The 26989-nt window shown below is 37.0% G+C and overlaps 1 long non-coding RNA gene across 1 annotated transcript; it reads right to left on the bottom strand.

Annotated features, from left to right (window-relative positions):
• On the bottom strand, nucleotides 1-22736 carry LOC306652579. Its single transcript, XR_013761479.1, has 4 exons — nucleotides 22652-22736; nucleotides 2161-2251; nucleotides 1892-1985; nucleotides 1-357 (listed from the first exon to the last, which is right to left on the bottom strand). It is a non-coding gene; the product is annotated as an uncharacterized lncRNA (long non-coding RNA).
• Between the last annotated feature and the right edge of the window lie 4253 nt (nucleotides 22737-26989).

The following is a 26989-nucleotide window of genomic DNA, read 5'->3' as shown; positions in this document are numbered from 1 at the left end:
CAATGTATGCCCACTTATTTTGCTTTCTTTTGTTGTCTGTTATATTTAACTTTCTTATTCTTTGTTCTCTCTTCTTCTCTCCACTTTTTTATTTACCAACTATCCTCTGATATAAGCTATGGGAAGCAATCCTTATTTAGCAGAATCAAACTAGGCTGAGCCATGGGATGCAGAGACCTGATTTCTAGGAACTAACAGGCACAAAGGTCTGTCCTAGATTACCAGGCAGCATGTGGTTCTGCATGCCAGTGGTTACCTGTCTCCTTCTGGAGTATCTCCCCTAAGAGGATGGCTTCCTAACTCCACTCTATCTTGTTGATCACAGAAGAAGCTCCTCCATGTCTTAACACCATTTACCTGTGAATTAAAAATAAAAGAGATTTCCACAATCCCACAGTGCTGGGGACTCAAACCCGGACCTCCAGCATGAGAAGCAGGCACCCTATGAGATATCTTTGCCACTGATACTTCAGATAGAGAGCTAATTTCCAGAATCCATAAAGAATTCCACAAACTCTACACCAAGAATACAAATAATTCAATCAACAAATGGGCTAAGGAAATGAACAGACATTTCACAATGTACAAGCAATCAACAGATATATGAAAAAATGTTCAACATCTCTAGTAATAAGAGAAATGCAAATCAAAACCACCCTAAGATCTCATCTCATCCCAATTAGAATGTCGATTATCAAGAACACAAACAACAATAGGTGTTGGCGAGGATGTGGGGAAAAAGGTACACTCATACATTGCTGGTGTGGTTGCAAATTAGTGCAGCCACTCTGGAAAGCAGTATGGAGATTCCTCAGAAAGCTTGGAATGGAACCACCATTTGACCCAGCAATCCCACTCCTCGGCCTATACCCAAAGGACTTAAAATCAGCATACTACAGAGATACAGCCACATCAATGTTCATAGCTGCTCAATTCACCATAGCCAGATTGTGAAACCAACCTAGATGCCCTTCAGTTGATGAATGGATAAAGAAACTGTGGCATATATATACAATGGAATATTACTCCACCAGAAAGAATGATAAAATTATGGCATTTGCAGGCAAATGGATGAAATTGGAGAATATCATGCTAAGTGAGATAAGCCAATCTCAAAAAACTAAAGGATGAATGATCTTGCTGATAAGTGGATGATGACATATAATGGGGGGTTGGAGGGATTAGCGTTAGGGTTAGGGTTAGGTTTAGGGTTAGGGATAAGGAGGGTGGTAAGGATGGAGGAAGGAAGGACTGTATAGAGGGAAAATAGGGGTGGGAGGGGTGAGGGGGAAGGGAAAAATAACAGAATAAATCAAACAACATTGCCCTATGTAAATTTATGATTACACAAATGGTATGCCTTGACTCCGTATACAAATAGAGAAAGAACATGTATCCCATTTGTTTAAATAAAAAAAAAACCTTAGATTTCAAAAACAGAAAATTTTAAAGAAAAAAAATAAAATGAAAGAGAGTTGGGTGAGTAGTTGTTGTTAGAGGCCAGAGAATGTAAGTCCAGACCCGTCATGCCTCCTCTCATTGAAAAAGATTATTGGCTCTTGTGTGTTTCTTAAGTACATAAGTTTTTGGTAAATACACTGAAAAACAGCCAACATCCTCCTCCACCAGTTAACCCTTTCCTTATCCATATGGGACATGGCAGAGAGGACTTCCACACTAAGCAGATCCTGAAATGTAATTCAACTCCTTTATTGACATTCTCAATTTAATCAGTCACTGAAACTTAATAAGATAGGCCACTTATTACCATTTCACTCTTTTTAATTTCTATATGTTTCTTATGTTTAATTCTTCAACTATTAGATCTACTAGTATCCATGTTTTAAATAAACATTATAGCCAATGTGATTTTATAATATGTGGTTCTTACCTTCTATAGGTCCTGTTATGCCATCTTTTTCTCTTTGATATGCATCACAAGATAAATGGCCAGTGCACTTCTGAGGAAGACTCAGAGAGATGCCCTGGCAAAATAAACATCAATAATGACGTGCATAAAGGTTTATTAATCACTAAGGTAACACCTAATTTTCCAGTTTTGAAATAAATTAAACTTAAAAACTAGAGAATTACACTTTGAAATCTGACACATTTGATTCCATAAGCTTGTATATCTTCTGCAAATAAATTAAATTTTACCTTCTCTTCTTTAGCTGGTAAGGGTTCCATAACACTTCCTGGTAGGCAAGGATGAGTTTTTCACATTAAAGTCTCCAGATGAAGCATTGGCCTGTTTGGGGTCGAATTGAGAAGAAACAAGTAGAAATATAGTTGCTCTGCAGAAAACTTCCCAAGCTGGTACTTTGTACATCTAGAAGTTGTGGAAACAAGTGTTGACATTTTAATTATATCAGGAAGGAGAAAACCATATACTCCTCTTGGTCTTGCAATTTTTAAGTGTCTTCCACTTTTTGCTTATCATTTAGGTTTATACCTTTCTATTTCTTATGCTCTTTTCATTGTTTATTTGTTTTCTTTGCACTTGTCTTCTTTTCTCTCATCTGTATCTGCTCAATATTCCATTTGTAATATTCATCCTCCTTCTCCCTCTTTTCCCCTTCCATCACTTACTTTTTGGTACCAGGGATTGAACTGAGGGGTGCTCAACCATTGACCCACAACCTCAGTCCTTCTACATTTTATTTACAGACAGTGTCACTGAGTGTTTATGGCCTCACTAAATTGCTGAGGTGGCTTTAGGCTTATGGTCCTTCTGTCCCAGCCTTCAAAGCCACTGTGATAACAGGTGTGCACCACCATTCCCAGCCCATATTTGTCTATATATTTTTATATTAATTTTGGAATCACTAGTGGCTAAAGTTTTGTTCATTGTACATTATCACTTATCACTTCTCATTGGTTATTAACATTACAGAGATCATTTTGATTTTTTATAAGTTAAACATGTGTTTTGCTTCTAAGATTTTGCTACTACTTCTAGTTATTCTTTATTCTTAAAGAATTTTGGATGAGTGAGTGATCCTGGAACTTTTGTCACACTGAGTTAGGACTTTGACAATGAAATATAAACCATGATCAGTTTATATCAAAAGAGAAATTGGTTCAATAATGTGACCACAACTAAGAAGGGGAAAGAACTCTATTCAAATGCATGCACAAACCTATGCATATTAACACAGAAAACACGAGAGAGCAAAGCAATAAGAAACCACCAAAAGTTACTAGTTCCCTGAGAACTTAATCCACAGACATTTTTGTGGAAGATATGCTGTACGAAAATTCAAATAATTGTTTGTAAATAATTGAGAAACTAAGAAAAATAAGAAATAAGTTAATGAACTCAATACAGATTTTGAAAGAACATTCTAAGAAGGAAATTGAGTTCCTGAAGAAACTCTGAAAATAATAAATTCACTCACTCAAAAAATATCTGAATGGGAAATATCATCTAAATACTGTATCAAGCAGAAGGAAGAATGTTAAATCTTGATGATGTGTAAGAAGTAGACTTCCATATAGTAATAAGAATGAAAGACATTAAACAAAAATATGCAAGAGTTCTGGAACAAGTTCAAAAGACCCAATGGAAGACTCAGACCTTGAGGAAGGAATGGAGATACAGACCAATTTTATAGAAAACTTATTCAGGGAGCATATAACTAAACAGTTCCTTACTTATGGGAACAATGGACATCCAGGCACAGGATGCATTTTGAAATCCAAATAAATGTGGCCTATACAGAATCTGTCCAGTTTATACTTCAGTAAAAGTGCTAAAAATTCAGAGCAAATCATTGTTTGTATAAATTCAGGAAAGAAGCCCCAAGTCACTTATAAAAGCTATTACATCTGGATAACCCTAAAGGCCAGCAGCACATTTCAAGTGATAAAACAGAAATATTGCCAACCTTTCTTGCTTTCTGTGTCAAAGTTATTCTTCAGAATCAAAGCAGAAATAAAGACAAAGACAAGAATAAACTGAAATAATTCATTACAAGTAAGTAAACATTGTGGAAGATACACAGAGGAATCTGATGTGCTCAAAAAGAAAAGCAAAATCAATCATGAGAGCATAGGAAATGATACATTTTACTAGAATAACAGATAAGCAGATGAGAATTAATAGTGAATCCAATATTTAAAAGCAACATACACCTCAAGATTTTAACACTGCATGTAAAATATCTTAATTCTTAATTCTCCACTTAAATCATATAGCCTAAAATACACCCAAATGTATATTGTCAGCAAGAAACACTGCTAACTTCCAAAGATGTTCACATACTAGAATTGAAAGGATGAAAAATGATATTCCATGCAAACAAAAGCCAAAGGCAAGAAAGGGTTGTTATTCTCATACTTGATGAATTCAAGCAATAATTACCCTCAGGTGACAAAGAAGGTAACTACATACTGATAATGGAAAACACCAAAAAAGAAGATAAATGGCTGTAAATATTTATGCTTGAATAATAGTGCACCCAATTTTATAAAATAAACACTACATATCCTCTAGGGACAGATAGGCCCCAATGTTGTAAGAGCAGGTGACTTTAATACAACATAATTAGTGAAAAGGTCACCTGAATAAAATATAAATAAAGTACCTCAAATTTAATTCAGAATGACTTAACACTTGTCTACAGAATGTTTCATCTGATAAGAGAATACACCTAGTTTTCATTAACACAAGGAACTTCATATTATATCAATTGTTAGAATACAAATCAAGACTTAGTAAATGCAGAAACAATTGAAATAAAGAAAAGCAAAATCAATCCTGAGACTTGACATATTACAATGGAATAATATTAGAAAGCAACACACAGTCCTGAGAAAACCATGTATCCATATGAAGATGAATGAAGTTTGATCCCTACCTCTTACCTTTCACATAAGTCAACTGAAAATATCCAAGCCCTTATATTGCATTCTGAGATCCCAAATTTTAAAACTTATTTGCTTAGTTATGTAACTATTCACTTTATAGCTTTTGATTTTTAATGAGCTTTTCAAAGTTAACAAATATATTTTAATATTTTCTGGAGCAGCTACAAAAAGGTATCAAATGTAAAAAACTTCTTAATTTTTTGAAAATGAATAAATTTGTAGAAAAAATTGCTATATAATGAAGTGTTCTAAATAACATACATGAAATGACTGTTAACTGTACTGAATTCTAAAAATTATTCTTTAAGTTTGTATTCACTTTTGATTTCTGGGATATATAAATTCAGGTGAGTTTTCTTGAATTGGTGCCATAAAAAGAAGCAAACACATTAAAGAAATGTCATAAATATGAAAGTAGGAACCAGAATATCCTCCAAGCATCCTCTAATCATGAAGCATATATTTGGACTTAAGATGAAGATTTGCTTATTTTTTTAAATGATTTACTCCAAGACTCAGTATTTCCTTGCAGAAAACATCTCTCCAATGTCTGTTCTTTGAGCCATCTCTGTCACCATTCTTTGGTAATTTAGTAAATCCTTTCTTTTAATAACTGAATGTGGTTTCCATTCACTGCCCCCACAAGATTGTGGCATTCCACTCTGGAAAGCAGTGTGGAGATTCCTTAGAAAAGTTGGAATGAACCCACCGTTTGACCCAGCTATCCCAGTCCTCGGCCTATACCCAAAGGACTTTAAACCAGCATACTACAGAGATACAACCACATCAATGTTCATAGCTGCTCAATTCACAATAGCCAGATTGTAGAACCAACCTAGATGCCCTTCAGTTGATGAATGGATAAAGAAACTGTGGTATACATATACAATGGAATATTACTCAGCTATAAAGAAGATTAAAATTATGGTGTTTGTAGGCAAATGATGAAATTGAAGAATATCATGCTAAGTGAGATAAGCCAATCTCAAAAATCCAGAAGATGAATGATCTCACTGATAAGTGGATAATGACACATAATGGGGGTGTTGGGGGGCAAGAATGGAGGAATGAGGGACTGTTTAGAGTGAAAAGAGGGGTGGGAGGGGAGGAGGGAAGGAAAAATAACAGAATGAATGAAACCTCATTACCCTATGTGAATGTATGATTATGAAAATTATATGATGTCACTCCATGTACAAACAGAAACAAAATGTATCCCACTTGTTTATAATAAAAATAAATAAATAAATTATACAGAGGATAAGACATATATTATCTCATTAATATAGATTATGAAACTCATGATTAGAGAAAGTAGGTAATTCAATCAGGTAAATCAAAGAGCCAAGACTCAAATTCACGACTACTGATTCTAGAATTCGTGCTTTCTTGACCATATGACATTGCACAGGGACCAGCACCCTTAAGTCATGATTTAGACTCATCTTCTCCATTTCTTGGTATCATAAAGACTGAGGCACACTCCCTGTCCCACACCATTTCCTATACATATACAGTGCACCATGAGAGCATCCTCTGTCACTGCCTGAGGGTACATGACATCACCACTAGCATACTTGATGGATGTTGAGTCTGGGTCATTGTAATCCAGTTAGGAAGCACTCTCATCTTCCCCATCCTCAAGGTCCTCAGACTCACTCTTCTCAGAGGGCAAGCAGAAGGACTGGTAATTGTTGGACTCCCGCCAAGCCATCCTTTAACTCAACAGAGAGAAAAGAAAATTAACCTCTCCTCAGAGCACATTTTGCACTGCTATTCACAAAAAATAACTACCAAGTAAAATGTAATTAGAAACTCACACTGATTGAAGTTTTGCCATGTCTATTTCCTGCCACTCCAACATTTGACATGGCTCTGTTGGAGTAGAGGATCCAACACTTGACATGGTCTGTTGGAATAGAGGACTCAACACTTGACATGATTCTGCTGACCATCGTCCCTCTTGGGGGCCATAGGCATGGCATGTCTCTATCTGTAGTTGCTTTTTATTATTAATAATCAATATATCATTAGAAACTTATTGGAAAACATCAAGAAGGTTTTACTGTATTGGGACACAAAATAGTGCACACTGAAATTTTAGCAGTAATACCTAGATAAATATATGAAAATAAACAATTGTATCTGTACTTGAGATTAAAGGAGACTGTGATTGCTTTAGTATAATAATAGATGGATAAAGAGGCATTCCTCTGAGCTTGGATGCATGTTTGGCCTTTGTCACTTTCCTAGTTTTAATAGTTGATTCCAGAGATACTTTACATAATAAAAACATTTAGTTTAGTCATAAATATAACTTGTGATTTTCCTATGTTTAGTCTAATTCTTTGAGAATGAGAATAAGATTGTAGTCTGCCACTATATAAAATTAGAATAGACTAAATATTAACCATAAATTGATATCTTTGTCCTTCAATAATAGTAAAAACTTTTCACTATTAAACACTGGAATTCATGGTGGGGGTGGTTTCTCAGAAAATATAGTGATGTGTTTGTTCTGAAGATTGAAGTCTGGCAGATCATGGTACCCTCAGTTTAGCTGGATACAAGTTTGTTTCAGTTTAGCTGGGAGACAGATTGTTTTAATCTAGTTGAGAAATAAGGTTGTTTTGGTCTGGACTGTCATAGAGAGAGAATGTGTACTTTGAAAAGAAGCATAGATTGTAGTTTTGAAGGTTTTTCTTATTTTAAACTAACCATAAAATGATATAATCATTACTAAAGAAAAATATCTATAAAAAGACTGGCAGAAAAATAAAGATTCAGATTTAGCCTCAGAACACGTGGTGTCACTGTGTGATGTTTCTCCACTGTGCTGAAGCCTCCTATCCACCTAGGATCCCTGACCCCTGCTATGGCTGGACTCTGGCAAAGATTTTTGCTCATTTGTAAATAAACAAGTTTTACTGATTAGCCTGTCTCCTACACTTCAATAATGAGCATCCACCAAACGTCCCTGTTTTTAAGAACATGACTAAAAGGGACTGTTCAAATAAATGGTTCCTCATTGGCTACAATAAAACCTTTAAAATTTCTTGTTTAAACAGAATGCATCTTCTCTGCTTTAGACACTGAAGACTTCTCACTAAAGTAGACTAAATGTTAAAGGTGAATCATTTAAAAAAGTGTTCTGTGGAGCTGGGTATGGTGGTGCAAACTTGCAATTCTAGCTACTCAGGAGGCTAAGGCAGGAGGATCACAAGTTGGAGGCCAGGTAAACAACTTAGTGAGACCCTGTTCTAAATAAAAAATAAAAAGGACTGGGGACATAGATCAGGGATAGAGTGCCCCTGGGTTCAAACACTAGTCCAAAAAAAAAAAAAAAAGTATTCTGTTACCAACAGGAATTAGCAGATTGATAGGTTTTTGCATTTTTAAGTGATTCTAGTGGGGGAGACCAAAATATCTATGTCACTGGAAATGACAGTTCTCTCTAGACATACTTTTTCTTATGTTCAGCTTCTTCCTTTTCCCTATTCTTTTCCTCTATTAGTCTCTTTCTCTTGGCTGCTGCTTCTTGTCTTTTTTTTCTGTCTTTCCTCCATTTCTTCTGGCCTCACAATACTCTTCCTTTTGGTAGACTCCTCCAAGAGGCCTGGGATAAGAACCTATAGGAAGGACAAGATCCAAATCCAGGAAGGTCAGGAACTTTCTGTTCCTCTATGAGTTTCATTCATCCCCACAGCAGACTCTCTACAGAGACAACATGCTTAGGCTTTCACAAAAAACTGCATCCCTGTGTGGTGGACACTGGCAGCAAAACACTTCAATTTACTGTTCATATTATGGATTTCATTGGCATGGTGGCCACTGTGTTCTAAGTTCAGCCAAAGTACTGGCATGGATAGTACAGTCATTTTGATTCATTTCATGAGCAATAAGGTAATTCAAAATAGATATTTTTTCCTTGATTGAAAGCATACACTGTAGGATACCATTTAAAGTTTAAACAATTTTAACATAAAACTTTCTATAAATGTCTAATTTATTTTAATACAGAGTATTTTAGCATGATTATCTTAATGATAGAAAATATTTAGAAAGTACATTTTAAGCACCAAACACTGTGAACATTACATATATCATTTGTAATTGTCATCATCCCTTAATGAAACAGAATCATGATTATCAAAAACAGGATATGGTATTTTGATTTAATATGGTGATCCCTTTAGGGGTGGCTTAGAAGAGGGACAGGGCTGCTTTTACCTACTCTAAATTGTATAATATACTCACCTTATTAATGTTTTTATGCTAGATTTTTACATAAATTTTATACTAGTGTTCAGTTAATTTGTTACATTTCAAGAGACACTTATTTCTTAAATCATTCTAAGAGAAAAAAAATGATACTGGATCATGTTTGGTTCTGTTATAGAAAGAAACTTTGGAAGAATTTATGATCTCACCCAAATTAACAGCACTTACACTGCCTTTATTTTGGAGTAACCAGCCCTCTTGACTTTTTTTTTTTTCCAAAGGAATTTTCTGAATATTCACCAGTAGTTCAAAGGATTTTCTGTCTTCCTTACTGGGTTCTTTAGAATAATCTTTACCATCAAATAAATACATATGATTCTCTAAGAATATAAAACACAAAGTGAGAAATGTTAAGACATTGAAAAATAGGTTAATGCTATTCAAAGCAATGACTAGGTGAATAAGAGAATAGCCCATACTCTAAATGGGTGAAGACCAGCTTATGATGAAGGCATTTCATTTCCTGATGCACCAATACTGATGAGTTTGAATTTTATACATGTTCACTTTTCAAAGCACAGAGTATTGGCTTAAACCCTTTTGGTCCACCCTACATGGGAATCTTTGCTGAATCCCTCTACACTGCTGAATCTCAAATCATTCATTCATTCCACAAATATTCCCAGTGCAAATCTCACTGACTTTTAAGATCCCCTAATAAAATCTCTACATTTTTAGTCCAAACACATTTTTAATACTCAACTCTTTCCCCCTTTTTCTATAATAGTAAAGGAACAAGGGGCAAATCTATGGTAATATTTTAAAAAATCACAAAAAAATGATTCCTTAGATTTATAATATTCTCTGTAGATCTCACAAAGAATCTTCATGTTTCTTACCTCAATCCTGGTATAACTACCCCACTTATGAAAGAGGAAACTGAGATTCACACAGGGATTAAAAGGTTCCTTAATTCTCTCTGCTACAAAATGAACAAGGTAGGTTTTTCTGATTCTAAGATCAGTATGTTCTTTTCAGTAGATTAGTGTGTATAGAAAAGTAGAGAGAAAACAGTCTTGAAAATAATTATGGTGAAACAACAAGGACAATAGTATGATATTTTCCTTAATTTTTGCAGTACTTGGGATCAAACCCAGGGACTCACACTTGCTAGGTAAGAGCTCCACCACTGAGTGACACCACCAGCTGATATAGTACTCTTAAGTAGCACTTTGTGCTATCAGATCAATTTCACATCTATTACCACATTTGATTTTTGCAGCTGTGTAAAAGATTAAAGAAGACATTAATAGCATTATTTTACAGATGAAGACACAAAGGCCCAATGAGGTTGGATGATCTGCCAAGATCATGAATCAAGTGATAAACAACCAAGACCAGTAACCACAGATAGGTAAGATAATGATTCAAAAGTGAAGTGTATTTAATAGCACATGTTACCAAATGATGTATTTTCACAGCATTATGAAATAAACTCTAAGTATGTTTTCCCTAGAGAGTATGAAAGCAAAATATTTTCATTCTCAAGAGATCAATTGCTTCACACTTGTACCCAAATCTAACCAGTTGTAATGCTAATTGGCATTTGCTACTTAAATCAACAGGGGACTTTTAGTGAGGCACTCTATCAACAAGTGGAAAAAATAAAGAGCTGATATGTGTCAAATATGATCAACATATATAGCATCAAACTGCATGAAATTCTCAATTTACCATGTAAATGTTCTTTTTAAAAAATTTAGGGGGATTCAAGATGGTGGACTAGAGGGTGGCTGCCTTTCGTGTTGCTCCAGGACTCAGGACGCAAGAAGAGGAGATATAGAGAGACTTGGAACCAACTCAAAGCAGCCGGGTGAGTCTCTCCCATTGGGGAGGCATCCCAGATGGGGTGGTAGCCCCAAATGCAGGGATCTTTGTGAAGTAGAGCTGCCTGGTGAGATGCCCCTCCCCCTGCTGTAGCAGTGAACGTGTACAACTGGGAGCATTGGAGAGGAGGCCGCTCAGCACAGCGCTTGGACTTGGCGCAACCCACCTTTGGCTCTGGGAGGCTGCCCAAAGGGGAGGGTGTGCGGTGAGGTGTTTGGACTGAAAGCGACCACCCCTGAACACAGGGGGCTGCCCAGAGGAGAAGGAGAAGCACGAGCTCGGCATGTCACTTGGACTTGGAGCAGCTGCACCAGGGCTCTGGGCGGCTATCCGGAGGAGCAGCATGGTGAGTGGTTTGGACTCAGAGCAAGCGCTCCTAAACACAGGGGGGTTGTCTGGAGGAGGAGAAGCGCAGCAGGGTGCTTGGACTCGAAGTGACTGCACGAGGGCTACGGGTGGCAGTCGGGAAGAGGAGGTGCACAGTGAGTTCCTGGGACTCGTGACGAACGTACCAGATCTCAGGGAGACTGCCTGGTGGAGAAGGAGGTGCATGGTGGGTCACTTGGACTTAGAGTGACCGCACGGAACACCAAGTGGCTGCCGGAGGAAAAGGTATGTGGCGGGTCACTGGGACTCAGATAGAATGTAAGGGGCTCCAGGTGGCTGCTCAGAGCAGGGGCCACATAGCCAGGTGATTAGGTGCAGAGCAGGGTCCCAGGGCCTAGGCGGCTTCTTGGTGGAAGAGCCACACAGACAATCTGAGGGGCGAAGCGAAGGCTCCAGGACTGCAGGCAACTTCTCTGAGGAGAGGCAGCCTAAGGAGATTCATCTGCGAAGGGTGAGGCTTCCAGGCCCAGGAGGTAGGTCCAGGTCCCTGGGAACATTGCAGAAGAAGGCTGCCCAGCCCAGGTGGTAGTTGTGAATTGAATGGAACCTCTAGGAGGGGAACTGACCAGCGAGACCTCCCCACCGGCTGAGTCCTCCAAGCCGGGTGAGGTTCTCCCACAAGGACTGTAAAACCAGAGACACAGGCACAAACTGGCCTTGCATCAGCCCACATCCTACTTCCCCTTTGGATGACCATTTATCAGCAAGTGAAGGTACCTCTGCACACTAGCAGGGAATATACCCCACCGGAAGGCCACCACCCCTAGGGAGTCAGCTTCCTAGTGGAGCACCGCATTATCAACTTCCTCCAAGACTTCAGGGTACAGAAGGCTAAGAGGGGATATACTAGAAATCTTCAGGGACATTATAAGTCAATAGAGGAAATCTGCAATATCACAGTGGTCAACTGATACTTGAACAATATGAGAAAACAAGGAAAGAAAATGGTGCAAACAAATCTAGATGTTACATCAATGAAACCCAATGACAGCATGCCAGAAAATAATGACAGAAAGGGAGTTCATAATGTACATAATTAAAATGATAACGGAAGCGAATGACAAGATGCAAGAACAAATGCAGACACTGAATGATCTCACCAATCGACAGTTAAAAGAGCAAATACAGGAAGCAAAAGATCAGTTCAATAAAGAGTTAGAGATATTGAAAAAAAACCAAACAGAAATCCTTGAAATGAAGGAAACAATAAACCAAATTAAGAACGCCATAGAAAGCATAACCAATAGGATAGAATACCTGGAAGACAGAACCTCAAATATTGAAGACAAACACTTAACCTTGAAAACAAAGTGGACCAAACAGAGAAGATGGTAAGAAATCATGAACAGAATCTACAAGAACTATGGGATATCACGAAAAGGCCAAATTTAAGAATTATTGGGATTGAGGAAGGCTTAGAGAAACAGACCAAAGGAATGAACAATCTATTCAATGAAATACTATCAGAAAATTTCCCAAATCTGAAGAATGAAATGCAAGATCAAGTACAAGAGGCTTATAGGACTCCAAATATACAAAATTACAACAGACCGACACCAAGGCACATTATAATGAAAATACCTAACATACAAAATAAAGACAGAATTTTAAAGGCTGCAAGAGAGGGGAATCAAATTACATTCAGGGAGAAACCAATACAGATATCAGCAGATTTTTCAATCCAGACCCTAAAAGCTAGAAAAGCCTGGAACAACATTTTTCAAGCCCTGAAAGAAAATGGATGCCAACCAAGAATCTTATACCCAGCAAAACTTACCTTCAAATTTGATGATGAAATAAAATCCTTCCATGATAAACAAAAGCTAAAAGAATTTACAAAAAGAAAGCCATTATTACAGAAAAATCTCAGCAAAATATTCCATGAACAAGAGATGAAAAACAAAGAAGCAAATCAGCAATGGGAGGAACTATCCTAAAGGAATTGTCAAATAAAGGAAGAAAAAGTCATATCAAATAAATAAATAAATAAATAAAATGAGACAAATGACCAGGAATACTAATCATATCTCAATAATAACTCTGAATGTTAATGGCCTGAACTCTTCAATCAAAATACATAGACTGGCAGATTGGATCAAAAAGAAAGGTCCAACAATATGTTGCCTGCAAGAGACTCACCTCATAGAAACAGATACCCATAGACTAAAGGTGAACGGATGGGGAAAAACATACCATGCACATGGACTCAGCAAAAAACCTGGAGTATCCATCCTCATTTCAGATAATGTGGACTTCAAGTCAAAGTTAGTCAGAAGGGACAAAGAAGGACATTACATATTGCTTAAGGGAACCATAAATCAGCAAGACATAACAATCATAAACATCTATGCCCCAAACAGTGGCTCATCCATGTATGTCAAACAAATCCTTCTCAATTTCAGAAACAAATAGACCATAACACAATAATACTAGGTGATTTTAACAAACCTCTCTCACCACTGTACAGATCTTCCAAACAAAAATTAAACAAAGAAACCATAGACCTCAATAACCCAATAAATAATTTAGACTTAACGGACATTTATACAATATACCATCCAAACAAGAGCGAATACACGTTCTTCACAGCAGCACATGGATCCTTCTCTAAAATAGACCTTATATTATGCCACAAAGGTAATGTAAGCAAATACAAGAAGATAGAGACACTACCTTGTATTCTATCAGATCATAATGGATTGAAATGAGAAATAAATGAAAGAGTAAAAAAGAGAAGCTACTCCAACACCTGGAGATTAAACAAAATGCTATCACATGATGAATGGATAACAGAAGATATTAGGAAGGAAATTAAAAAAAATTCTTAGAGGTAAATGAGAACAAAGAAACATCATATTAAAATCTTTGGGACACTCTGAAAGCAGTACTTAGAGGAAAATTTATTTCATGGAGCACATGCAATAAAAGAAGTAAAACTTAACAAATAAACGACCTAACACTACAGCTCAAATCCCTAGAAAAAGAAGAATAGACCAACACCAAAAGTAGTAGAAGACAGGAAATAGTTAAACTCAGAGCTCAAATCAACGAAATTGAAACAAAAGAAACCATCGGAAAAATTAACAAAATAAATAGTTGGTTCTTTGAAAAAATAAACAAAATTGATAAACCCTTAGCCACTTTAACAAAGAGAAGACGAGATAAAACCCAAATCACTAAAATTCGGAATGAACAAGGAAATATCACAACAGACACGATTGAGATACAAAACATAATTAGAAGCTATTTTGAAAATCTATATTCCAACAAAATAGAAAACCTTGAAGACATCAACAGGTTTCTAGAGACATATGAATTGCCTTAATCGAACGAGGAGGACATACACAATTTAAATAGACCAATTTCAACTAATGAAGTAGAAGAGGTCATCAAAAGCCTATCAACAAAGAAAAGTCCAGGACCAGATGGGTTCTCAGCCGAGTTCTACAAAACTTTTAAAGAAGAGCTCATTCCAATACTTCTCAAAGTATTCCATGAAATAGATGAGGAGGGAACCCTCCCAAACTCATTTTATGAAGCCAAAATTACCCTGATACCCAAACCAGACAGAGACACATTGAGGAAAGAAAATTTCAGACCAATATCATTAATGAACATTGACGCAAAAATCTTCAACAATATTTTAGCAAACCGCATACAAAAATATATTAAAAAGATAGTGGACCACGATCAAGTGGGTTTTATCCCAGGGATGCAAGGTTGGTTCAACATCTGGAAATCAACAAATGTAATCCACCATATCAATAGACTTAAAGGCAAGAATCACATGATTATTTGAATAGATGCAGAAAAAGCATTTGATAAAATACAGCACCCTTTCATGCTCAAAACACTAGAAAAAATAGGGATAGTGGGGACATTCCTTAACATTATAAAGGCCATCTATGCTAAGCCCATGGCTAATATCATTCTAAGTGGTGTAAAACTGAAAGCATTCCCCCTAAAAACTGGAACAAGGCAGTGATGCCCTCTTTCACCACTTATATTCAACAACGTACTTGAAATGCTAGACAGAGCAATTAGACAGACCAAGGAAATTAAAAGAATATGAATAGGAAAAGAAGAACTCAAACTATCCCTATTTGCAGATGACATGATTATATACCCTGAGGAACCAGGAAATTCCACCAGAAAACTTTTAGAACTCATAAGTGAATTCAGTAAAGTAGCAGGTTACAAGATCAATGCTCATAAATCAAATGCATTTTTATACATAAGTGATGAATCCTCAGAAAGAGAAATTATGAAAACTACCCCATTCACAACAGCATCGAAAAAAATAAAATACATGGAATCAATCTCACAATAGAGGTGAAAGACCTCTACAATGAGAACTACAGAACACTACAGAAAGAAATTAAAGAAAACCTTAGAAGATGGAAAGATCTCCCATGTTCTTGGATAGGCCGAATTAATATTTTCAAAATGGTCATACTACCAAAAGTGCTATACACATTCAATGCAATTCCAATTAAAATCCCAATGATGTACCTTACAGAAATACAGCAAGCAATCATGAAATTCATCTGGAAGAATAAGAAACCCATAATACCTAAAGCAATCATTCCCAGGGAAAATTAAGGAAGGGGTATCGCAATACCGGAACTTCAACTTTATTATAAAGCAATAGTAACAAAAACGGCATGGTATTGGTACCAAAATAGAAAGGTAGATCAATGGTACAGAATAGAGGACACGAATACAAACCCAAATAAATACAATTTTCTCATACTAGACAAAGGGGCCAAAAATATGCAATAGAGAAAAGATACCCTCTTCAACAAATGGTGGTGGGAGAATTGGAAACCCATATGCAACAGAATGAAACTACACCCATATCTCTCACCCTGCACAAAACTCAACTCAAAATGGATTAAGAACCTTGGAATCAGTCCAGAGACTCTGCATCTTATAGAAGAAAAAGTAGGTCCAGATCTTCAACATGTCGGCCTAGGACCAGACTTCCTCAACAGGACTCCCATAGCACAAGAAATAAAAGCAAGAATCAATAACTGGGATAGATTCAAACTAAAAAGCTTTCTCTCAGCAAAGGAAACTATCAGTAATGTGAAGAAAGAGCCTACAGAGTGGGAGAATATCTTTGCCAATCATACTTCAGATAGAGTACTAATCTCCAGAATCTATAAAGAACTCAAAAAGCTCTACTCCAAGAATACCAATAATCCAATCGACAAATGGGCTAAGGAAATGAACAGACACTTCACAGAAGAAGATGTACAAGCAATCAACAAACCTATGAAAAAATGTTCAACATCTTTAGTAATAAGAGAAATGCAAATCAAAGCCACCCTAAGATTCCATCTCACCCCAATTAGAATGGCGATTATCAAAAATACAAGCAACAGGTGTTGGCGAGGATGTGGGGAGAAAGGTACACTCATACATTGCTAGTGGGGCTGCAAATTAGTGCAGCCACTCTGGAAAGCAGTGTGGAGATTCCTTAGAAAACTTGCAATGGAACCACCATTTGACCCAGTTGTCCCACTCCTTGGCCTATACCCAAAGGACTTAAAATCAGCATACTACAGAGATACAGCCACATCAATGTTCATAGCTTCTCAATTCACAATTGCCAGATTGTGGAACCAACCTAGATGTCCTGCAATTGATGAGTGAATAAAGAAACTGTGGTATATATATACAATGGAATATTACTCTGCCATGAAGAATGATAAAATTATGGCATTTGCAGGCAAATGGATGAAATTGGAGACCATCATGCTAAGTGAGATAAGCCAATCCCAAAAAACTAAAGGACGAATGACCTCTGCTGATAAGTGGATGATGACACAGAAGGGGGATGGTGGGGGGAGTTAGGATTATGGTTAGGGTTAGGGAGGGGGGCAAGAATGGAGGAAGAAAGGACTGTTTAGAGGGAAAAGAAGGGTGGGAATGGTGTAGGGGAGGGAAAAATAATAGAATGAATCAAACAACATTACCATATTTAAATTTATGATTATACAAATGGTATGCCTTTAACCCATGTACAAACAGACAAACAACATGTATCCCATTTGTTTACAATAAAAAAGTAGGAAAAAGAGGAGATCAGATAACATGAAGATATAAGTACGATCATTGGAGTAGGAGAAGGAGACAGAACAGATGGGAAAAGAGTAAATGTGAAATTAATTTAACAAAATCATGTTATGTACATATATAAATATACCACTGGAATATCACCTATAGGTGTATGTGGAAAGCACCATGTAAGGATGAATGATGAGTGAGCAAGAGGAGGATCAAGGGAGTGCAAGTGGTGTAAGAAGTGGGGAGGAGGGAGGAATGGTGACTGAAATGGAGTGAGTCAGATTCCATTCAGGTGTGATTTTGTTGGGATAAACTCAGCTACTATGTATAACTATATGCTCTAATGAAAATAAAATGATAATGATAATAATAAAAGAAAAAAATAGCATTAAAGATAAAGCAACCTTACTTTTTACTTAAATTTTATTGGGCTGCTCTAATTACTATTCTTTAATGTTTATTTACATTATTTTTAATGATGCTCCATGTCTTCAGTCTCTTTCTATTAGGCAGCTGGAGCCCACAGGTCTAGACCCTCATCTGTATCCTGCCAGAGGAACCATTTATCACAAAGAGAACCAAGACATGGTCATTGAAGGCAGCATTCCAGATTTTAATCAAACTGGAGAATTTTTTGCAGTTAGATTGTCTGGGAAAATACCGTTTTTTAGGCAGGTGAAGATATACAATCATCTTTTAAAAACACTGCAATTTTATTTTGTTCTAGCAAATAAAATTAAATTAATATAGATGACTACAGAAAAGGGTGTAAACTTGATACTAATGTCATCAAATATCACTTAAAAATATGACCACACACATTTATTTTTTTCTCTCACCTGAAACAGCTAAATGACAATAAATGGATTATAAAAATGCTATATGAGCAATGGTATGTTAAAATGTTCACAAAATCTTTGGAAAATAAAAACAGTTTAAGAAGAGCTGTGGAACCAAAACACAGGTATCCAGCTGGTACTAGCTAGAGGAATAGAAACCCTCTCAATAGTCCAAAAGCCTAGGACTCATGGTCCTTACAGGGCACCATGATGCGGGGGAACTGAAGGGATCCACACATCAAATAACGGGAGCACCATGAGCCCTTGGATCTCTGTCTTCACAATTTAAACAATTTTGCCATAATGGTTTATCTTCCAAGGATGATAAAAGAGGACTCTTCTAAGGATAAAATGAGTTATCTAGTGATGTCTTCAAATATGTGTGTCTGGAAAGACTCCCCCAGTGCAAAACATGACTTGCCAACCAGTGCTGTTGGCATGAGGCCCAAAGGCTGTCCACCTGCTCACAACAGAGCTATCTGTCAGCTTTGGGACATTTCACCAACACCCTGATCAGACAGTCACAGGACATCAGATGTTTCAGGAAAACTGCTAATAAAAACAAGGGATTCTTTCTGAAAAAAGAAGAGGAAGAAGAAGAAGCAAATAGAGGAAGGAGGAGAAGCACATGGAGAAAAAGAGACAATACAGTGGGCAGGGCAACATTTTTGAAAAGACATAATAAATATTCTCCCTGAGATATATTTTAAAAAGCTATAATAAATGTCCTCAGTGAGGATATTATATCCTTGAAATGAGAACAGGATACAAACAATAAGCAGATAACAAGAAAGAGTTCTTGAATATAAATATGATACTATTATAAAAATTTTTAAAGATAAAACACAAGAAAATTAAAAAAGTGTTCTCTAAAATAATGCCAGTCAACTGAATTTTGAATTCTTCACATATCCTATACAAATAACACCAATTAACAAGGATAATGAATCCACCCCTAATCTAAGCCTTCTACAAAATTAGAAATCAGAAAATACTCTAAACTTCAGGTAAAAAGAGACATGAACATCCCAAACAAGATTAGCCATCTCTGAAGTGCTCACTCATCTGGGTAAACAAACAGAGATTGCATTGCAGAAATGACAGTGGTATTCTAGTAGTGCCAGACAGAGAAAATTTATTCTCCGAAATGAGGATCACACTCTAAATGGGAAAACAATGAGGATGGTTCCTCATCCTGGTAGATCACAGCAGTAGTTACTAAGGAATTGAAAGGGAAGGGCCAGAAAGTAGATGCATTCAAAAATTTGAGGAAGTACAGATTTTAGGTGAGAAAGAAGTAATTTGGAAAGGGAAGCATCCTTTGACAATTTTATGGCAAAGAGAAACAAAGAAGCAAGTAGTAAAAATTGAGAATGACAAAACCAAAAGCCTTTCCCAGGTCACTCCCTACCAGTAAAGGAAGCACCACTTACTGAAACCATGGTGCTTCTCTGTATTGGTTGGAGAAGGAACTCTTTTTTGGGGGGTTGGGAGTTCTGGGATTGAAATCAGGGGCACTCAGCCTCTGAGTCAAATTGCTAGCCCTATTTTGTATTTTACTTAGAGACTGGATCTCACTGAGTAGTTTAGTGCCTTGATTTTGCTGAGGCTGGCTTTGAATTTAGATCCTCCTGCCTCTGTCTTCTGAGCCATTGGGATTACAGGCATATGCCACCATGCTCAGCTAGAAGAAACTCTTGAATTAAGAAGCTCAGTAAGAACCCTCTCACTTCAGACCATATTGACTCCCTATTGCTGCGGATGCAGGAAAACAGTCATTTTAAAAATTATGCAATATTAGGAAGCATGATACAAAGCTGTTATGTGAAAAGACAGAAACAAATATAAAAAATCCCTTCAAATCCAAATTCCAAAAATTTCAGAATAGAAAAGGATAAAAAGATAAATATTGGGATTAGGGCTCTAGCTTAGTAGCCAAGCATTTGCCTAGCATGTGTGAGGCATTGGTTTTGATCCTTAGCACTGCATTAAAAAAGTAAATAAACAAAACTAAGACATACTGTCCATCTACAACTACAAAAAATACTTAAAAAAAAGATAAATATTTTAACCAAATTTGGAGAGAAAAGAAAAAGGAAGACAAAATGATCTACACCTCATGGGTCTTATGAAGGTTAAATGGAAAAAAAGATATAAAGCACATGACATAGTTGGTGGCACTGTTGATGAACCCCAATAAATGCCCATAAATATTAGCTACAATATAAAAAAAAATCTACTATCAAGAAAAGGAATCACTGTGCAGAGCATCATCATAAAGATGACATGCTTCTCCAATAAACACCAGATAAGATGTGTGCATCAAGAGAGAAAAGTTACAAATTTAACCCTTGATGACAGGATCATAAGCATTCATATCATGACTTGGATTCAAAGTTTATCCACAAGAGAGCAGACAGATATATTTTCAACTTCTTGGATCAAGAAGCCTAAAGAATGTGCTCAAGATGACAGTAGGGCTGGGTAGGAAAAAGGTCTCAGGGAGTAGGATGCAGGATTTCCTATGGTAATGCATATCACTCATGCACTAGCTTGAGGTGACTGTGCCATTTGCTCACCCTAACCCCCAACTCACTTCTTTCCCCCTGCTCTCTGCTTTCTCCTCCAGCTGCAGGCAAGGCATCAGAGACCCACTGGCCATTTTTGTCTCTCCCAGGATGGACTCCAGGTCTATCTCATCCATGGTGCTCCCATCAGAAGACAGCAGTTTATCCAAGCCAAATTTGAGTATTTCACTCAAATTGAATGGAGAAAAAAAAATCCAGTTACTTCTCATAAAAACAAAGATCAGGATGTAGTAATCTACTGAGTGTCTAAGTGACACCAAGAACATTCCTTCCCTTGTGAACTTTCTTCTGTCCCATGGAAGATGACTTCAACCAAGCTACTGTGGGGTTAGATGAGGAATAAGCAGAAAGTTGATAAATGACAACCAGAGCTATTGATTTTGATAATTATCTATAACTGCAATAAAAAAAAAAAATTTTAGCCTCTAATTTCTTTTATTTTAGGGGGGGACAGTAAGAATAAAATGATTTACTGCAACTTCTATAGCACCTCTCACCAGCATTTTTTTACAGGTACTTCCAGCAGTCCTGAGAAAAATCAGAGACCCTATTAGCTACCTTTCTACCTCTCCCACTGTCAAACTTCTTAGAAAGAGAAGGTGCCACTCAGTTCTTTGCCTCACAATAAGCTGACTTCTTTCCTTTGCCAAGTTGCTTTTCTACCACAGTACTTTATGGAACCCACCATGGAAAAACCATAACAATCCTGATCACCAAGGATCTTTCTGAATTTAAATTTCCTTGGATAGTCCTGTGCACTCCCTATCCTGCCTTTTCCTCTCACTCCTCTCTAAGGGATGCTTCGCCTATTTCATAAGGCTACAAGAACCACCCAGAAAGCTTAGATAATATTACCTTGCTTTCACTTGCTACTTCCAACTTTACACCTCCCTAAGCACTATCACTTAAGAATTCTGAAACAATTGTGATCCACATGATGGACCCTCATTTGTATTTTGCCCTTTTAGTTTTATTTAGTTATCTCTATACTGTCTATTTAGTAATTTGGAAACTTAAAGGTATCCTGTAGCTTGAAAACACCTGAGATCAAAACTAAGCAAGGACACACTTGGATATATTTATATTTAGCCTTGGTAGGTATGTGTGTGTGTGTGTGTGTGTGTGTGTGTGTGTGTGTATAAATCAAGGCAAACACTTTTGGCATTACAAACCAAAACAGAAGAAAGCCAAGTATTTATGATGAAGCTCAGTTCATCCTGGGATCCTCCCTTCCACTCCCTTGGACTTAAGTCTCCTGGCTTTCCTTGCTATTGAGTACTCACAATGTGTTTTTAAGGAACTACCTTTTTTAAAAAATGAAAAACAGTATATTATAGTAATTAAGAGCATGTAGTTGGAAGTAATAGGGTGCTTGGATTAGAGTCATGAATCTGAATGATGTTTGAAAAATTTCTTAAAATGGGGATAAAGACAGTATCTACATCATTCTTCTGTTACTCTTCATCATGAAACAACTGGAAAAAGTACACCTCAGACAATGCTTAGTACACAGTAAGCATTCAATAAATGTTCACTACATCTATATCTGTCCCTCTCTTTCTGTTGTGTACTCCTTGCAGGATAAGGAACCTGCTTTCCTTTTTCAGGACTTCATAACTCTACACTGCTTAGATTTATCAAACCAGAACCATGGCTTTACTATTAGATTCTTTAATAATTTAAAAAATGACCTGCTTTCTTTTGAGACAAGGCAGTGTGTTATTATCCTTGTCCTTGGCAACCATAAATAACTCACTGTCTAGATGGGGAGGAAAAAAATCATACAGAACCAGAATGAGATTTTTTGCCCCTGCCCTGGGGAGGTAGTCCCAAAATAGTCCTCTCCAACAGCCAGTAGTATATATTGGCCCACAGCAGGTTGTGTCTGTGCATTTCACATCAGAGGCAAACCCCTAATTGAATGCCTGGAGCTTCCCCCACTGGGGAAGAGTTTGAGCATCTGAGACTTCATTTTCTCTAACTCTCAATATGTGCACTTTCACTACAGCCCACAATGAACTCATCTCTCAAGGTCCTGTGAAGTCATGTATTTAGACATCTACAATATATACGTACTTCTCTCTCAAGCTTTTAGCTTACATTTGTAATTGCCTCTTCAATAGTGTGAAAACAAAATGCACATTCACCCTGCCATCATGACAGATGAGTATGCAGAAGACTAAAAATATAGAAAAAGCCAGACTTCAGTTACTCCCTAAGGTAAACAAAAACCAAGCAAACAAACAAAACCTAGGGTTCTTCTTTCAGGTTCTAGTACCCAAAACACTGTTAAACTTTCCTGCAAGTCAATGACTTCCTAACAAAAATAGAACCAATCCCTGTATGCAATGCTGATGTGCAAAGATACAGGTGTGTGTGAGATAAAACTGATGTTTTTTTTAAGCCACACTTGGGATAATTGTAAACTTGATAATTCTACTTATAACACCGTGTGATTTTTCCCCTTTTGCATACCTCTTGAATTTTTTGTTTGATAGTTGGTCTTTTAAAGTCTGTTTTTTCTTGCAAACTTTTCTCAATGAAATCCCTTACTTTTCTGAGTCTTTCTCTAATTTACATTGATTTTTACTACAAATCCTGTTGATGAAAGCCTACATTATTTTCACCTTCCTAACACTTTACCACCTCTCTTCCTAATTTCTATTCTCATCATTCAGGCTTAAAGCCTTGAAGTCATCTTTGAATTTGCTATCTCTCTCACTCCCTGCCTAAAACAACAGTCAAGTCCTATAATTTCTTCTCTGCAATGTTTCCTACAGCAGATCTTCCCATAGCTACTGCCCTTTTTGGCCATTTATTACTAACTTCATGCCTAAATCATTCCAGAATCCTAGGGATTGATCTCTCTGTACTTAATCCCTAAAAAGTACCTGGGGTATATTATAATATGGGTTCTAATTTTAACTCAAAAGCTGCTGCTATAGAATAACTTTAAGTCTTTTTCTAAAAGGGAGCTTTCTCTAGAATCTTCCAAGTCAGTATTTGACTTCTATCTAATTTTTGTTTTCTCAAGAAAATTAACGCTATTTCTTTCATCCATATATCCTGTAGTATAATTTTGAATTCCCAGTCTTATTCACCCTCCTCTGGGTATGGAATCAGTACTGTAAACCATTGCACAAAGGGTCTGGGATTAAGGAGAAGGTATGGAATTAATCATTACTGATTAAGTCAAGTTCTTTAAAACCTAACAAACAAACAAACAAAAAACCAAATGAATTCTCTCTGAGAAAACTAGTGGCATACTCATTTTCAGAAACCCCAAAGAGATTATATCCCTGATGTTAAGTTACCTGCTTGAAGTCATATATCCAGTAAGTGATAAGGTATAAATCTGAATCCAAGTTTGATGGTTTAAAGTCTATTCTCATTATTCTATTTTCTCTGCCTTTTAAGTGCCACACTCATTTAGCTTCTATGGCACCTTGCATGTAGTATGTACTGAGTGGGTATAAATTAGGCTAACAAACTAATGTGTAACTGGAGACAAAGAGTGGTTAATGATGGTACTTTTTGTTTGCATTCACATCCACAGAGAATACTGATTATAAATTATTGGACTTTAAAGAAAAGAACAACAAATTTTACCCAGAGGTCAACATCAGTCAAAAGTTCCTGGCTTCAAGAGTAAAATGGCCTCCTTCTATGATCATGTTGGAGAGTTGGAGTTTGGAGGCTGCTTTCCTATAAACTACTTCTTCCGCAGTGTCTCAGGCAATCAGTCAAATAACTTTTACAGCCCTGTACATAAGTCAAATGAGACCGTAGACAATATTCAGGAAACAATTCAAAGGACATTGCTCATTTGGACCTCAGCATTTCTTAGAGAGATCTGGCCTCAACTACTCTCTGAACCTATTCCAGAAGAGTCAGGGAAAGGATGATGAAGTGACCACATTTGGAACTTCATCTACAGCCAAGGACAACCCCTGGCAGGCATGTTATTCTGAGGCAAAAGGGTAGTTCTACAACCTCTTAAACACATTTTTTTTCTCTTTTCATGGTACTGGGAAACAAATCCAGGGGAGCTTTACCAATGAGCTATATCCCTAGCCTTATATAAAAAAAAAAAAAAAAAAAGTTTTATTTTTATTTATTTATTTAATTTTTTTTGTAGATGTTGATGGACCTTTATTTTATTCATTTATTTATATGTGGTGCTAAGAATTCAACCCAGTGCCTCACACATGCTAGACAAATGCTCTACCACTGAGCCACAACCCAAAATATTTTGAGATAGGGTTTTGATAAGTTGCCAAAGCTGACCTTGAACTGGCAATTCTCCTGCCTCAGACACTCAACTTGCTATGATTACAGGAATGTGCCACCATTCCAGCTTTCACTCCACTTTTAAACTGAGTTAGGTTCTAACTAAAGCCTAAAAGTTTCTTGTAATCATTTTGCAATTTAACTGTTACTTATAACAAAGTGAGACTGAATTGATTATGTGACCCACTGAACACAACTCTGCAAGTCAGTGCCAAAATGGGCTTAAAACCCAGAGGTTCTCAACTCCTACTATGACACTGTTGTCAGAACTGCATTCTTCACCTTGCTTCCCAATCCAGAACTACAAGCCAAAAGAACAGGAAAATGAAGATGTCTAACTCACTCACTTGATGTGGCCAATTTGGTGAACTCTGGCAGCTGCTTGTAAGTAATTTTGAGGATTAAAATCACTGTCAACAAAAATAACAGTATCTGCTGCTGTTAAGTTCATGCAAATTCCACCTGAAAAACATGCAAAAAAGAAGCATGATCAGCAACACACAAATAAGGAACTGGAAAACAGACACAAGACTAGACTGGGTCATACTGAACACCTGAAAGCAGTCCAACTGAGTGGTTTCCTCCTTCAGCCTGACATCTCTGCCCCGAACTCCAGAGCCCTGGAGTGGTCAAAGGTGCCACGTCATCTTATGTTGCCTGACCCAGAAAAATTTAATTTTCAAATATAACAGAATGAGAGGTAAGAGGCAGAAAAGGATGCTTAATTTAATGCTGTGAAGCCATGTTTGAAAACTTTGATTGGATTTTACTTAGAAAAATCTGTGAATAAGGACACATACTCTTTCAGAAAACAGCTCCAAAAATGAGAGGTCTGGGAGCTGCCGTTATGGCTCAGTGACAGAGTGCTCACCTAGCATGTGTGAGGCACTGGGATCAATCCTCAGCACCACATAAAAATAAACAAAATATAGATATTGTCTGTTATGGTTTAGATGTGGTGTCCCCCAAAAGCTCACGTGTGAGACAATGCAAGTTTTGGAGGAGAAATGATTGGATTATAGCTTTGGCCTAAAATGTGAATAAATGCCTGATGGGATTAACCAAATTGTTATTAGAGGCAGGTGCCATGTGGATGAAGGAACTGGTTTGTTGGGGGCATAGATATGGGGTATATAGTCTATATATGGAGAGTGAATCCTCCCTCTGCTTCCTGATCATGATGTGAGTTGCTTCCCTCTGCCACACACTCTCATCATGATATTCAGGCTCACCTTGAGTCCCAAGGAATGAAACCAGTCTTCTATGGACTAAAACCTCTGAAACCATGAGCCCTCAAATAAACTTTTCTCCTCTACAGTTGTTTGAGTCAGGTCTTTTGTCACATTGGCAAAAAAGCTGAATAAAACAGTGTCCATCTACAACTAAAATATGTAAGCAAAAAAAGGAGAGGTCTGCAATGCACATTAAGAAAAGTACTTAAACACACTTGCTAGCAACAAGATAGGAAGATGCTGACACTAGTTAATGAGAAGAGGGGATGATACATGCCTCTGACTAGAGAACACTTAAATGCATCTTCCTGAATTGGTTTCCACATTAATCAAAGACAATGTCATAAAATGAATTCAAGACAAGAACACTCAATGCAACAACTTTCTGGTCTTTATTCAGTGGTGCAGAAAAGGGGTCAAGGAAGTACCTTGGGTTACAGAAATTTAGACTACTATGAAGGCAAATTACAGCATTCTCTTTGATTAATGTGAAAACTAGTATAGAAGAGATTCATTCTTCCAAGGGTTGTTACAGCTCATTGCTGAAACAAGTCTAAAAGGACTTGTTCCAAGAGTTGAATGAAGGGTTCCTTTTCATAAG

This window comes from Sciurus vulgaris (assembly GCF_902686455.1).
Source record: "Sciurus vulgaris genome assembly, contig: HiC_scaffold_296_arrow_ctg1, whole genome shotgun sequence".
Classification (NCBI taxonomy): Eukaryota; Metazoa; Chordata; class Mammalia; order Rodentia; family Sciuridae; genus Sciurus; species Sciurus vulgaris.
This window is presented reverse-complemented; position numbering and strand designations above follow the sequence as displayed.